This window comes from Pteronotus mesoamericanus, unplaced genomic scaffold (genome assembly GCF_021234165.1).
Source record: "Pteronotus mesoamericanus isolate MK-2021 breed Mesoamerican mustached bat unplaced genomic scaffold, CSHL_Meso_final contig_100, whole genome shotgun sequence".
In the NCBI taxonomy this organism is placed as follows: Eukaryota; Metazoa; Chordata; class Mammalia; order Chiroptera; family Mormoopidae; genus Pteronotus; species Pteronotus mesoamericanus.
In genome coordinates, this window is record NW_026554999.1 from 1,273,432 (window position 1) to 1,288,749 (window position 15,318).

General features: G+C 38.8%; 3 pseudogenes; 2 read left to right on the forward strand and 1 right to left on the reverse strand.

Annotated features, from left to right (window-relative positions):
* Positions 1-1,501: 1,501 nt before the first annotated feature.
* On the reverse strand, positions 1,502-2,257 carry LOC129072138 (elongation of very long chain fatty acids protein 1-like; annotated as a pseudogene).
* Positions 2,258-5,558: 3,301 nt separating this feature from the next.
* On the forward strand, positions 5,559-6,049 carry LOC129072235 (mpv17-like protein 2; annotated as a pseudogene).
* A 2,430-nt stretch (positions 6,050-8,479) lies between these two features.
* On the forward strand, positions 8,480-9,374 carry LOC129075850 (ADP/ATP translocase 2-like; annotated as a pseudogene).
* The last annotated feature ends 5,944 nt before the right edge of the window (positions 9,375-15,318 follow it).

The following is a 15,318-nucleotide window of genomic DNA, read 5'->3' on the forward strand; positions in this document are numbered from 1 at the left end:
TAAATTAGACTTCATTAAAATGAAAAACTTTCCCTCTTCAAGAGACAGTGTAAGGGAATGAGAAGACAAGCCACAGATTGGAAGAGAATATTTGCAAGGCATACATCTAATAAAGGCTACATAATTCAATTTAAAAACATGCAAAAAATTTGAAGAGAGACATCACCAAAAAGTATACAAATAGCACATAAACACATGATAAAATGTTCAACAACATTATTCATTAAGGAAATAAATGCAAATTAAAACCATCGAGTCCTGCCACACACTTTTAGAATGTTCAAAATGAGAAAGACCCACCGTATCAAGAGTTGGTGAGGATGTGGAGAAACCAGAACTAATACATGAAGTGGGAATCTAAACAGGTACAACCACTTTGGAAAACAGTGTGGCAGTTCCTGAAAATGTTACATACTCTTACCATATGACCGAGTTATTTTGCTCCTAGTGTTTACTCCAGAGAAACAAAAGCCTATGTTCTTAGCAGATTTACTTACAAGAGTCAAAAACCAGAAATAAGCTAGATATCCACCAAGTGAATGAATAAATTGTGTTAATATTCATGACGTGGAATACTACTCAGAAATCAGAAAGAATGACAGTAACACCTATAACTACACAGATAAACCTCAAAATTATTATGGTAAGTGATAGAAGCAACACACAAGTAGTATCACTAGTGTAAAATTCTAGAAAATCCTCACTAATTTAAAGTGACACAGTGTAGATCCGTGGTTGCCTGGGGAGGAAGGAGGTAGAGCTGGGGAGGGACAGGAGAAGAGAATACAAATGGGAATGAGGAAAGGCTGCAGTGGTGACTGCACAGCTATACACAAGTTAACATTTGCCCAGTTGAATACTTGTACATATTGGATGGTGTGCTTCAAAAAGCTTATTTGTTTTAAAGATGTTATAGTCATTCTTCATTATTTAGTAGCAAGTTGTGGTTGTGATGAAAAATCCTTAAAATATGTTTTGGAGCTAATTTTTATATAAAATGTTAGTTTGGGTGGCACAAAAGTTCATGAAATCTGTTTTTTGCGGGGGGGGGGGGGTTCCTCTGTCACTTTTAATGAAGACATAAGTGAGCGAGCAGACTCCACTGGCTGTATTCCCAGGCCTCCAACCCATTCTGACGGGTGGGGTGGAAGAGGAGGGAGCCTGGGTTTACACGGACAGGTTATTGCTGACGTCTTCAGTGTAAGGAAAAAGGCCACAAGACCCTGCTGGGGCCAGCCCTGAGTTCCCCTCTCCCAGTTTAAGGCAGGGACAGGGAAGTGAGCGTCCAGCCCTTTTAGCCCCCAGCTCTGGAGTGGCAGAGGGCGATGAGGCCACGCCCCAGGGGCTGGCTGGATGAAGTGAGGAACAGAATCTGTGGCCTCTGTGTGCCAGCTGTGGGAAGGGGAAGACTTGTCCACAGTCCTGACCACATAAGCCCTAGTCACAGGGAGAGGTGGGGAGGACAATGACGGATGCTGCCCAAGGTGCAGTCCCGAGGCATTTAGGTGGGCACCTTGCTAGAGCATGTTTCTCTGTAGGCCTTGACTCTGGCAGTACCTGGAGCTCCATTTTGCTGAACTGCACAGGGCAGCTGTTTGCCTTTGGTGGAAGAATGATACCAGAAGCTGGAGAAGAGCCCAAAGAAGAGGGTGCCATACATCCAGATGAGATGGATAATGACTGGGCACTGGTAGTTACAGCTGGGCATGAAGTAGTGCTGCGAGATGTGCAGCAAGGCCAGGACAAACTGAATCAGCTAGATGGCTGTCATGTGCTTTTTCTGCCAAAGGTAGGGCTGAGCCACAAGGCCAAGGGCAGACAATCCATACTCCCGGTACATGATGGCGCACACAGAGGCGTTCACCATGACGTGGAAAGAGCCCATTCCTCCTGGGACAAATTTTGCTCCCCACCAACAGCTCTAGGGAAGCACTGGGTGGAGGAAGACATGTAGGAAGGTCACCTGCCTGGCTTTTTCCTGGAGAATAAAGATTACCATGTCCATCAGCTCAATGAGCTTGGAGAAGAGGAAAAGCCAGGCCACTCAAGCCATCCTCCAGGTTGCTGGAGTTGTCCACAGGGTCACAGTGCCCGGTGTAGCTACTCAGCCAGCCAGACATCAGGAGCTGCATGCTTCAACATCTCCTGGTACAAGTTCACAACAGCCTCCATCCTGGCTAGCAACTCAATGAGGGGTCAGGCAGGCAGCAGTGCAGGGCTCGAAGGGAGCAGGGCCAGGGAATAGTCCCCAGGGCCAGCCTGCCTCAATTAAAAAAAAAAAATGATTCCCTTTGAGTGATATAGTGCAGTGTTACCATGCAATTACCCTTTGGTTATTATCCATGGAGTGTTAGCTAAGCGTTCCAGAGCAACAACAAATTTCAAAATCTTTTTCCCTTCAATGTTATAAATAATAGTGATAAACACTTTCCAATGTTCACTTTGACAGAATGTGAAGACACCTGAAATTGGCTCATTATCTTCTGACTTGTCTCCTTTCACATCCTCAGCAGGCAGTGTGCATATCAGAGAATGCAAAAAAGCAAGCACACTCAGGTGGTATCTGGCTGGTTGGGTTCCTGGCAATGCCACAAAATTTTCATGCATACACAAAGGGGGTTTTTAGAAAGAAATTGCAGATTTGCTTCCTGTGAAATAATTAACTTGATTTTTTCTTTGATGCGAATAACATGACATTTTTTTGAAGCTCAGAATGCAAAACATACTTCTGTACAGTAAGTGTTCTGGAGCCCTGGAAATTCTGGATAGCAGAGATTCTTCATGAAATTGTCTTAAGGGTCATTGAAAATTTGCCAGTTTTTTTTCTCCTTCGTTTCTACTCTCAGGTTAAGTATTAGTCCAGGCATTGAGTTTTCACTTACAGATAGTTCCACAACTTTCTTAACCAGCACGTTTTAGTGCTGAAGGTGTGAAATAGACCTCTTCAACAATGTGTTTAAAAAAATTTTTTTAAAGATTTTTGTTTATTTTTAAAGAGAGGGGAAGGGAAGGAGAAAGAGAGGGAGAGAAACATTGATGTGAGAGAGAAACATCAATCAGTTGCTTCTTGCACACTCCCCAGCTGGGGACTGAAACCACAACTCAGGCATGTGCTCTGGCTAGGAAACCAATGAGTGACTGCGTCGTGGGGAACCATGCCCAACCAAACGATCCACACTGGTCAGGGCTACAATGTGTTTTATATGCATTCTCAACTGGTTTCCCTCAATTGCCAGTTGGCTCTAATGTCAGCTAAGCTATATGGTAGCTGACACAGAATCTAGAGAAGTCACTTCTGTTGTATTTAAGAAATGCAGGCATTAAGGAGGTCTCTAAAGCTAAAACAGGAATGCATAGATATTAATGGACATTATCTTTCTTTTTCTCTTTTTTAGTCAATTATATATACTTATGGCTCATAATGAACACTTGTGGTTGGTATTTCTATTTAGAGCAAATTAGAGCAAGTGGTTTGTCACTTTCTAAGATAGCTGTTAAATGTCTTCTTGCCCTGACTGCAATGCCCTAGGCTCACTGACATTTTTACATTTGTTGGGTTGTCATATTACATGTACATAAGTAAAGATCTTGCACAATACTCTTTAAATTAGTTTAATCTTTAAAAGTTGCCTATGTGTAAGTATATGTTTTAAAAATTTTTTTTGATAGTAAACTATGAAAATGAAACATATATTCTGTACCTAATTTTTCAAGTCATAAAATTATACATAAACTCTATTGTTTTAGTAATAAAGTAATTACTAGTTTTTGTGTGTGAGTTATGACATAGCACTTACTGCTTGGTAATTGGATATTCACATATTTTGTTTTATTTTTGCTCTTGGCTAGAATAATCTAGATATTTGAAATATTTGTGGCTCTTTCTTTTAAAAGGTAAAAAACATTAAAAAATGTTTACTTTGAGTATCATCAGAGTTCAGTTCTACAGATTAAAAAACCCCAAAGTGATCATTATCTAAAGTTTAATACAATTAAATTATATCTAAGGTATATTTGTATCTCCTAAACATTTCTGAATCTTTCTTAGTCTGGGATCTTATAACCTTTCACCCGGACTCTTAAAATATCCTTTCATTTGCTTCCTGTTGTGCTCAGAGGGTAGAGTGGCTACACTGACTTCTGGTAATGCCCTGTATAAACCCCTCTCCTTGAAGATCGATTGGTAATCAAGATGATCCTGACTTAATCTGCTGAAAGCCCTTAAAAGAGAGTCCAGGCCTTTCCCCTAAACATTTCTGAATCTTTCTTAGTCTGGAATCTTATAACCTTTCACCCGGACTCTCAAAATATCCTTTCATTTGCTCCCTGTTGTGCTCAGAGTGTAGAGTGGCTACACTGACTTCTGGTAATGCCCTGTATAAGCCCCTCTCCTTGAAGATCGATTGGTAATCAAGATGATCCTGACTTAATCTGCTGAAAGCCCTTAAAAGAGAGTCCAGGCCTTTCCCAAGGTGAGAGATTCTATTCCTTGCTGGCTTTGGATTCCTTATTCCTTCTATGCTTTGGTAGGCACTGGAGTTATTCCTCAGTATTCCTGTTCTCTTACTTCTGGGTATATTGTGGGATGGCACTGCGCTTCCCCATTAACGCTAGGTGTGACCATGTGACTTATTTTGGCAAATGAAAACAGAGCATAACTCGTATGGGTTTTATAGGAAGAGACTTGAAGGGTGTAATTTACCACATCCCCTTTTCTTGCTATGGCAGCTGGTGATGCTCCAGATGGTGGAGGCTCTGTCAGTCTGGGCCCCAGAGTGAGGAGACATGAAGAGTCCTCAAGTCAACCTGGCAAGTTTTGTGGGCAACTATAAATCTTTGTTGTTATAAGCCATCAAAAGTTGGGGGTTTTGAGTTCCTGTGGCATAACATATTAATACTGTCGGATACATCACTCCCTCTTATCAAGGCATATGTACTATAGGACTTGGCTCAAGTCCGACCTCTCTAGGTAGTGACGTGTTTCTTTCCCTGTGTTCCAACAGATTTTAAATGTACCTTTTTATCTCTTTAGTGTCTATCTCATAGATTGCTGTGAGGATTACTTGAGTAAATATGTAAGATGGTGGCACACTGTAAGTGCTCAAAAAGGATTAACTAGTATCATTATTATTACTTTATAGCATCTCTCTCCCTTTTTTGCTATAAAATCGCTTTAGTGGAATGTGCCCTGGTAAACAATACTGAGCCTGAGCCTGTAATTTCTGCTATCAAAATGTACATCCGTGTCACCATAAAAAACTGCGTTTGCTGCCCTTCATGTCCTACAATACATACAAAAAATTACAAATATTTACACCCATATCCCATTCACACATGGAAACTCAAGAGTCCAGGCCCCAAGAGAGGAGCCTGCCAGCACGGAGTCTGAACTATGGCAGCCCTTTGGGCCATGAGTGGAGGACTACGCGAGGGGAAGGAAACAATGAAGACCGTAGGGCCGTTGTCCCATCTTCTAGTTTTAATGCAATTATCTCTTAAATATATGTTTTCTTTACCAATGTCCCCACAGGCGCTTTGTCCCGCGGCTGATACTGTCTATGTGGCCTGTGGGCTGCGGGCACCCCCTGCACTGCGGCGCCCTCTTGGCGGCTCCAGATGACGGACGCCCGTCCTGGGGGATCTGAGCTCGGCTGGGCCAGAAGTTCCACCCGCGGCCCTCAGTGAGCATGAGTGCGTTGGGCTGCAGCATGGGCCCCCTTCCTGTACTGCAGGCTAGACCTCCTGCTCTCTGCGTCTGGCCTCCGTAGCCTCCCAAACGCCCTCAGGGAGGTCCTTATCAACCAGGCGGCGGCTGCCGGCCTCTCCCGTGCTGGGAATGAGCATCTGGCACTTCTTGGTTCCTTAGATCCTGGACGAGAGCTGCCAGGAGCTGCGGGACAAGTTCTGGGAATTCTACAAGGCTAACTGGGGCTTGTGGTCCGCCTCCCAGCTGAAGAACTTCCTCTTCATAAGCCTCTACCCCTAGTCCAACTCACCTATATCCGCGGCCTAACAGGGCCAGAACACATACCTCTCCTACCTGAAATAATGGATGCTGGGCCCCCTCACACGTCCAGGCAGAGTTGCTGTCTGCAGGATCAGATGCCAGACAGGGCAGGACTGATTTCCCGCTGACCATTTACCCGGGCAAGAAAGGGAACGTGCTCCTGAAGCAGGCCGGGCAGGGTCCTGGGCCTAGTCCTAGCCTCCCCCTCATTCTTGGGCATCTGGTTGGGTTGTCCCTTACAAAACAACTACCAGGCCTCAGTTTCCCCATCTGAGATGGGGAACACAGCCATGAAGATGGACACTCATCCCCCAGCACTTCTCTCCAGAAGCCGCAGTGATGGAGATGTTCTATCCCCAGCACTGGGCCCCAGGCAGCCAGCTAGCCAATTCCAAGCCCTAGCCCTTCAGCACTCCTGTGGGCTGGGCTCTGGACCCTGGAGCAAGGCAGGGGCATGGCCCCTCCCCTCAGAGAAGGACTCAGCCTGGAGTTGGCCTCAAGGATCCCAAACTTTAGGCAGTCCCCAGTCTCCCATGGACTGTGGAAATTCCATTAAATTTTATGTAATTGAATATATATAGGTATTCTTTTAGACTATGATCATTTGGAGGGCAAGTACTACGTCCTCTTTTACCATTATATCATGCACACTGGGCACCATGCCTAGAACATGGAAGGCACTTACTAAATATTTGCTAATAAACGTATATGTAACATATACCAAAAACTCTCTCAGGGTTGGTTTTTTTTTAATTCTGAAATATCATGAGTCCCTTATTTGCAAGTTTCTCCATGTAGAATCATACTCCTAATGTGTATTTTTGTTACCATAAATTATAGGTAGTAATATAAGAAAGTTATGCTTTTCATTATTTTCATTGTTTTTGAATAATGAACAGTTATTAGACTACATATTAAAGATTTTATTATTACAAAAGTATTAAAACATTCACTAATAATTTAGTAAACAATGTTGATCATTAATATTTATTTAATCTTATTAATAGCAATATCATTAATAAAATTTATAAGCTGATATACAAATATTTTAAAATACATTAATGTTTATTATTAATAAGTCAATATTAAACAATGTTAAATATTTAATTACAAATAAAACTAGGAGGGTAATATTTTTTCCTTTTTTTATAGGAATGATTTAATAATAATTTTTACCACATGTTTTAAATTTTGTACTCTAATTGTAAGTAACATGAAATAATATTGTGTATATTTAACCATTTGAATTAAAAACAATACCAGATGTTTCTGTTGTCAGTGTGTAAGAAATTCATTAATATTTTTAGCATTCTCAATATAATAAAATTCTACAAAGAAAACTGTGCTTATTCAAAGAGGTGTTGGAAGTGAAATGCATGTCTTACATATATTTAGTGGCAGCATCACAATTACATCGTTTCTATCTCAAAGAACCAAATATCATCTGTATTAAATCTAGATGTACCATTTTTTATGGATCTTTGCATCTTTACAGGTAGCTGCCCAAAATAATCTCAATGGGTAATTTTTAACTCATTCTAGAAAAATCTGTTCAATTATTTTCAAATGAAATTGCAATCTAGTTAGAAGTAAGTATCCTCTTAGAAACAGAATAGAAGAGTGAAGATTAAAATAGAAAATGGTCCAAAATGTGACTCATGCCTCTGGTTTGAGGTTTTAAAGAAACATGCAAGGAAGAGCAGATATATATTTTCATTTCTTGATCAGTAAAAAAATTACCTTAGTTGTAAAGTGGATACCATTTTGCATGAAATACTGCAATTTCTTGACAGAGTAATCTAAAAACTTATTTGGATCATTGTTAGCAAAGTTCACACCAAGTTTCTTCAAAACATAGCTCCCAATCTTTCCCCAGACTTTTCCTAGAACTATAATGGTAGAATGAGAAAAAGCATTATATTAGAAAATGCTTTTCCTGCATCATGATAAAATCCTCAATTATCACAGTTTATTATTCTAGCAAGACTTATATTACTGTAATTGAACTTTCAGTCCTTTTTTTCTTTCATATACCCTATTCCAAAATCAATTGCAATACTCTGAAGAATAAATTATGGTGAATAAGTATTTGGAATCAATTTTTCTTCTAAAATGTTTTAAAAGTTAGAAGTACCCTTAAGTGGTTGGACCCGTTTTTCATATATTTAACTTTAGAAGAAATTAAAATACTTTGTTATTCTGACTTTTTTTTGGTCATGGTGTTTCTCTTTGTAGACAACAGAACTTTTTGCTACCGTAGCCAAAAGTGTTAGTATGAATATTTAAAAAATATGATTACCATAAATTCTTAACCAAAATGATTTAGTAAAATACTATTTTATTTTTGGCTGTGTTATTTTCATACCAGGAAGTTTCCAGCTTAAAAAATTCATATGGCCATAGAGCCCTGGAATCCCGGCCAGTTAGGAGCTCAGTCCCGTAGTTATCACCTGCTTCTTCTTTCCTTTCAACATGACAGATGCCACTGTGTCCTTCACCAAGGGCTTCCTGGAAGGTGTGGAGTGGCCATAACCATTTCCAAGACAGCAATAGTGCCCATTGAACGGGTGTCAAGCTGCTGCTGCAGGTGCAGCACACCAATGCCAGCAAGCAAATCACTGCAGATGCGCAATTGGGGGCAATATAGACTGCATGGTTCTTATGTCCAAGGAGCAGGGAGTCCGGTCCTTCTGGATAGTAACCTGGCCAATGTTATCAGATCCTTTCCCACCCAGGACCTTAACTTTTCCTTCAAAGATAAATATAAGCAGATCTTCCTGGGTGGCATGGACAAGAGAACCCAGTTCTGCCGTTACTTTTCAGGGAATCTGGCATCAGGTGGTGCTGCTGGGGCCACCTCATTGTGTTCTGTGTATCCTCTTGAGTTTGCCTGTACCCGTCTAGCAGCGGATGTGGGCGAAGCTGGAGCTGAAAGGGAATTCAAAGGCCTCGGTGACTGCCTGGTTATGATCTACAAATCTGACCGGGCAAAGGGCCTGTACCAAGGCTTTCACATGTCTGCACAGGGTATTATCATTTGACTACTTTGGTTTCTGTGACACGGCAAGTGGAATGCTTCCAGATCCCTAGAATATTCCCATCTTCATCAGCTGGATGATCGCACAGATGCAAGGCAGTCGCTGGGCTGACTTCCTATCCATTTGACATTGTTCATTGTGGCACGGTGATGCAGTCAGGGCGCAAAGGAACTGATACCAAGTACAGAGGCTCTCTTGATAGCTGGAGGAAGATCGCTCGTGATGCAGGAGGCAAAGCTTTTCTCAAGCGTGCATGGTCCAATGTTCTCAGAGGCATGGGTTGTGCTTTTATACTTGTCTTGTATGATGAAACTGAGAAGTTCACATGAGTTTTTTTCCTAACTTCCCCCTCCAGGAACAGGCATGTTGTATTATGTAACATATCTTGAGCATTCTTGACAGACTGTTTATCAATGGCAACTATTTAATGTTTGAAAATGGGAAGGAATAACATTCATCTGACCGGTTTTCTCTTAAAGCCATTTCCATGATGATGATGGGACTCAGTTATATTTTTTAATTCAGTCATTCCTGATAAACAACAAATTTGAAGAAATAAAACGTATCTGAAATATTTAAAACATCTTGTGTAATTGGTGATTATGTATTTATTTGCATATATAGTGGCATTTGATTATAATGCCCCATCAATATTCTCTGATGCCATAGAAGCTAATACCAAATATTTAAAAATCTAACTGCTCTCAAGTAATGATTAGTGATTGTGTATATACCACTATTGTACTCATATGAACAACAAAATAAGAACTTAAGCAATTTCTCCTGGAGAAAAAACTGTGACAAAAAAGTCATAATAGATGGTTAAACAAAGTATTTTAATTCATTCTGAAAGTGAAATAGATGAAAACATGGCCCAACCATTTAAGGATACTTCTAACTTTTAAAATATTTTACAAGAAAAAATCAGTTCCAAATACTTATTCACCACAATATATCTTTCTTTCCCACCTCTCCCCTCTTTCCTTCTTTCTTTTGATTTAATCTTTATTGTATTTTTCCATTATCATTTAGTCCCCTATACCCCCTCCCCCCAGCAATCACCACACTGTTGTCCATGTCCATGAGTCCTTTTTCCTTTTCGTTCAATGCCTCCACCCCCTAACCTGCCCCCAACTAGCTGTCACCCTGCTCTCCATCTATGAGTCTGTACCCATTTTACTTTTTAGTTCAATTTATATCTCAAGTGTTGTACTGCACAAGAAGAGCAGTTTAGAGGAAAAAAAAAACCTTTTATAAACAAAACATGCCATGTTTCAAGTTTCTAATTCAAAACAACATTGTCAATCATGACAAAACCACTAAATTCTAGTAAGGGGAAAAGGTCAAAATCATTGCCATTAACAATCCCTTGGAAGTCAGACAGACCTTGGCTTCTTCCCGGTTTCTCCTTCTTGCTGTGTGGTACAAGCAAGTGCCTTAGTGTCTCTCAGTCTCATTATCATTTATAAATGGTGGTAATAGCATCTATCTCCCAAGGTTGCTGTGAGGTTTAAATAAACCCTTGTAGAACATACCGCCTTGTACAGGATAATCACTTAATACCTATTACTATTGTTATTGCAAGTGTAGTACTTTATACTTTACACTTCACAAAGTACTTTTACCTGCAGTCTCTTATTGGAGATAATTAGCTCCTGGATGACAGTACAACTTTTATCACAGAACCACGTGCAAGTATTTAATAAGCATGATTGCTACTGGATTTGTTCAGATGAAAAAGCAGCAGATTACATCCCCTTTGCTTTGATGTAAGATCATAATGTATTAAAGGAACTATTTTTTTGTTGTTGTTGTTCAAATTGTACCTGGCTTCAAACTATTTAAAGACACTTTTATTATTCATGTTTGTCAGGCTTTCTCTCACAAAGCTAATTTTGATCTCCATTTTATAAATGGCAAAGGGAAATGTGAAATAACATCCCTAAAGCAAAAGGGCAGCCATCTCTATAACAAACCCTAGCATGATGAGGGAATGCTCAGAAGGTGCTATTTGCTGCTCCGGCTCTTGATCAATCCTGGAAATTTCGAATTTTGTTGGTAAGCATTTGAATACACAGAAATGAAAAGCAGGTATTGAAACAGTGTTGGCGTGAAGCATTTGGTAGTGGCCCTGACATCCACTCTTGGCCATTTATGCCTTTAATTTTCTTAGTGATCAGCAAGAGTTAAATCCATTTAAAAAAATGCCCTGTAACCTCCAACCTTAAGAAGATGAAAAATGGTTTAGGGAGCAGTTAAAAGCCCCCTTATATTTTGAGTGTTATTTATTTTAAAGATTTGATTAATTAACTATTAGAGAGAAGGGATAGAGAGGGAGAGACACATCAGTGGCTGAGCAATACATTGATTGGTTGCCTCTCACATGCCTTCAACTGGAGACCTAACCTGCAACTCACACATGTGCCCTGACTGGGAATCGAACCAGTAACCTTATAGTTCACAGGCCAGCGTTCAATTCACTGAGCCACACAAGCTGGGGCTTTTCTTTTTCTTAATGAGATTTTCTGAAAGCACTCTCATTTCATGCAAAAGTTGAGAATTTCTTTTTTCTTTTGATCTGATGAAGTTGGGGTCTTGTCTGAGGGAAGCAGGCTATTGGTAACAGCCTCAGAATGATCTATGAGAACACTCTGCTTTAGAGGGTATTTCTAGAGGAAGATAACAATTGCTGCTATTCTCTCACACCAAAATATGCTGGTGATAGTGGTGGCCAATTTGCATATTCAGCAATGAGGTCTAGATTGAGATTGAGCCACTTGACAAATTTTAGTTTTTTCCTGGGCATTAAAAATTGTTCAAGAGCCTTGTGGGAAAAGGGGACCTATGGGGAGCCCCTTCTATTCCATTCTGATGTCGGTGCATTACTATTTATGAATGGCTTTCTTTTCTTTAGGTGTTTAATTTAAAACAGAACTTGTGACTATAATAACCCCCAAAGCACAAACTTGAAACATTAACCATCTGGGGAGATTAAGAAAATCTTTTAGTCACGAGGTTGTAACTGAATGTACAGCACATGAAATAATTCATTATTATTTTACAAGATAATTAATAAAACATTATGGAAAACAAATTCTACTGCTGAATAAAATCTAGTTTCTGTTTTTGGAATTACAGTTTTTGTTGTAAAAAGTTCTACCTCAATGAATGTATTTCCTTTTAATTTTTGAGTAAGGTAAGTCAGAAGAGGTCTTTAATTTGGGTGTTAAACAAGAAAACTTACTTCGCAAAGGGGAAAGTAAAAGTATTTCTTAATTTCTTGTTCCTTTGCAGATAGATTTCAAATCTGAAGGCATGACTAAGGACAAAAGTAAATGGAAAGGAACAGTAAATAACTAATGGTCATAGCAAAGAAAGCACACTAATGGAGTCGTCTGTAACCCCAAGGCACTCAGCACCCTTGAGGAAAAGAATGCATGGTAAATAATGCTTGCAGGGTTTATTTAATAATTTTCTCCCTAAAATTAAAACAGAAGTTGTATGCAGTCATTCTGAGGCAATCTCAGAAGTATAAGCAAAAAGGAATAGTCTGTTTTACATTTCATGGTGAAAAATATTTACATTTTAGAATAGCATTCTGTGACTATTTTTAACGGGAAAATAAAATATAGGTGGCTTCTCTGGCAATCAATATCCTCTTTTCTCCATTCTTGGCATTTTGCAGGCTGATTAATTTGCAGAGGTTGGGCATGATTGTTGCTGAAATGGAAAGCATTATAGATTCTCTGTTATTCTTCAATCCACTTGGCCGAGATCTATGGTTCTCTCTCTGTGTATTTATCTACCTTCCCACGTGGGGTGTAGTACCGTAATGCCGGGCCACTCCTAAGCATATTGTGAACATCTATTGTGCTGAACTCTCAAGTCTCTTTTTGTGAATAGGTAACTACTCTTCTTCCTGCCACCGTGCCATCACCACCGCTCCCCGGGAGAGCTGCTCTGTGAGGTGCAGGTGAATGAACCAGCCAGAAACAGGCATTTAGAAAGCAGCTTTGTGTGTATATGGAGGCTATATCCAGCTAAGTTTTGAAAGCAAAATGAGGGGGCACTGAAGATCGTAAAATTTATATAATTCACATAGCAATTAAAAAAATGAGTGAGAGAAAACTTGCTCAGTACCTCATGTGTGATATTCTTAAATGGTTGAATAAAGAGTTCAATATTTCTAATTTTTAACACCCATGGTGTCGTCTCTTGGTGGTGATAGTTGGCTATCAATCAATCCATCCTGTATAAATATATATTTTTTTTCAGTTTTTAAAGAATGGTTAATTAAATGAACTCTATCATTATATTTCCTAAACTACTTTCTTTTCAAAAGTTTGATATAGAAATAAAGCATTAAAAAATGATGTTTTCTGTCCAATCTAGTGGGAAATGTTTTCGATAGATCACTTATTTAATCAAATATCTACTCTCTATTTGACACATTTCAGCATAAATAGTGAAATTATTGTAAGTCCTTTGACTTTTAAATGCAGGTGTATTTAAAGTTGCATAAATGTGTGTTTGAAAAAACTGGGTAAGGTTTGTATAGCTCTAAAAGTTACATTGGTTTAAATGCAAACTGAATCAAGTATTATCAGATAAGAGTCTTTTAATATACTTGATCCATTTTTTAGTTATATGATGATAACTTATTGTACAGTTTGAGAGATTTTCAAAACCATGTTTAAATACAAACTATTTAAAAGGTTGTCCTTTAGAAGAATAACTCATTTAATAACTTAAATATATATTTTTTATGTAGAAAGAGATTTATGCTTTAATAATTATGGTGACCTAAGAATGATAAAAATTAAAATTATTTAATTGGTATTTGTTGAAAAGATTATTAATTTATTATATTATCTGAAAAGTAAATATAGCAATAAGTACTTTAATATAAAGTTTACATATAAAAAAATCTGAATTCTATCCCAGAAGCAAATCCAGAATCATATTGGCAAATAAAAACCATTATGGCTACTGTAAACAGCTGCTTAAGAAATCTGCTCCCAATTAACCTTATAGACAAATGAAAACTACCTTCTAAAAATGGACACATTTATTTCTGTAAATATGTGAATTCCTCAGCATTTCTACAATGTTGAAATAAACTGTTTTCAATCTATATTTATAGATCAGAGTTGGGAGCAATTTCTCTATCTTTTATGAATAGCCTTGACTGTATACTCTGAGTTCAAAACTGCCTTAGATTGTGTCATTTTTTTTTGGTATACAAAAGGCATTCTAAAATTGTATTATGCATTTATTGTGCTGAAAGAATGACCCTTGCTATGCTTTGTTTACTGAATGTCAAATTTTCATTTGTATTACAGCTGTGTACCATAGCAGTTTCGGTTTTGTATGAAGGGCAAATAATGCACAAAACAGTCAAACCACAGAGCAGTAATTAGTCTGGAAAAGATCAAAGTGTGCTCTTCTAAATCCAGCCAATTTGCTCTGGGTGTGCAAAACCAATAGTCTTTCTTTTACTAAGGTCTCTTATTAATTTTTGCTTTCGTTTGTTGCAGTGCAGCTGCTTTACTGTCAATCCAACATCCTGCTTTAAAAAAAAATCCATTTTGATGCCACAAAATGCAATTTCAATGGGTTTAGAAATAATAACCAGCTTTTTTTTCACCCCACTTCTAGGAGATAGAAACTTGAAATGAAAGTTTTCAGCATCTGTAAAGTGAAAGAAAGCAACAGAAGGCATAGCACTGTTTGGATTTGCTGTTCTAGAAGAAACTGAAGAAGAGTGAATTGTAAATATTTCTCCTTTTAATACTTCTAACCAGCACTACCCTTATCACTATATGTCTATGCTCTCTTCTTTTTTAAAACGTCTATTGTTTTTCTTTTTTTATTGTATTTTTTTCCATTGACGTTTAGTCCCCCTAGACCCCGCTTCCCGCAGCAATCACCCCACTGTTGTCCATGACGGCCATGATGTGCGTGAGTCCTTTTTCCTTTTTGCTGAATCCCTCCACCTTCTAACCTCCCCTCCCCACCTTAGCTGTCATCCTGCTCTCTATGAGTCTGTCTCAGTTTTCCTTGTTAGTTCAGTTTGTTTTTTAGGTTTCACATATGAGTGAAATCATATGGTATTTGTCTTACTCTGACTGGCTTATTTCACTTAGTATAATGTGTTCCAGGTCCATCCATACTGTTGCAAAGGATAAAATTTTCTTCTTTTTTATGGCTGAGTAGAATTCCATTGTGTCAAAGTCCCACAGTTGCTTTATCCACTCATCTATTGATGGACAC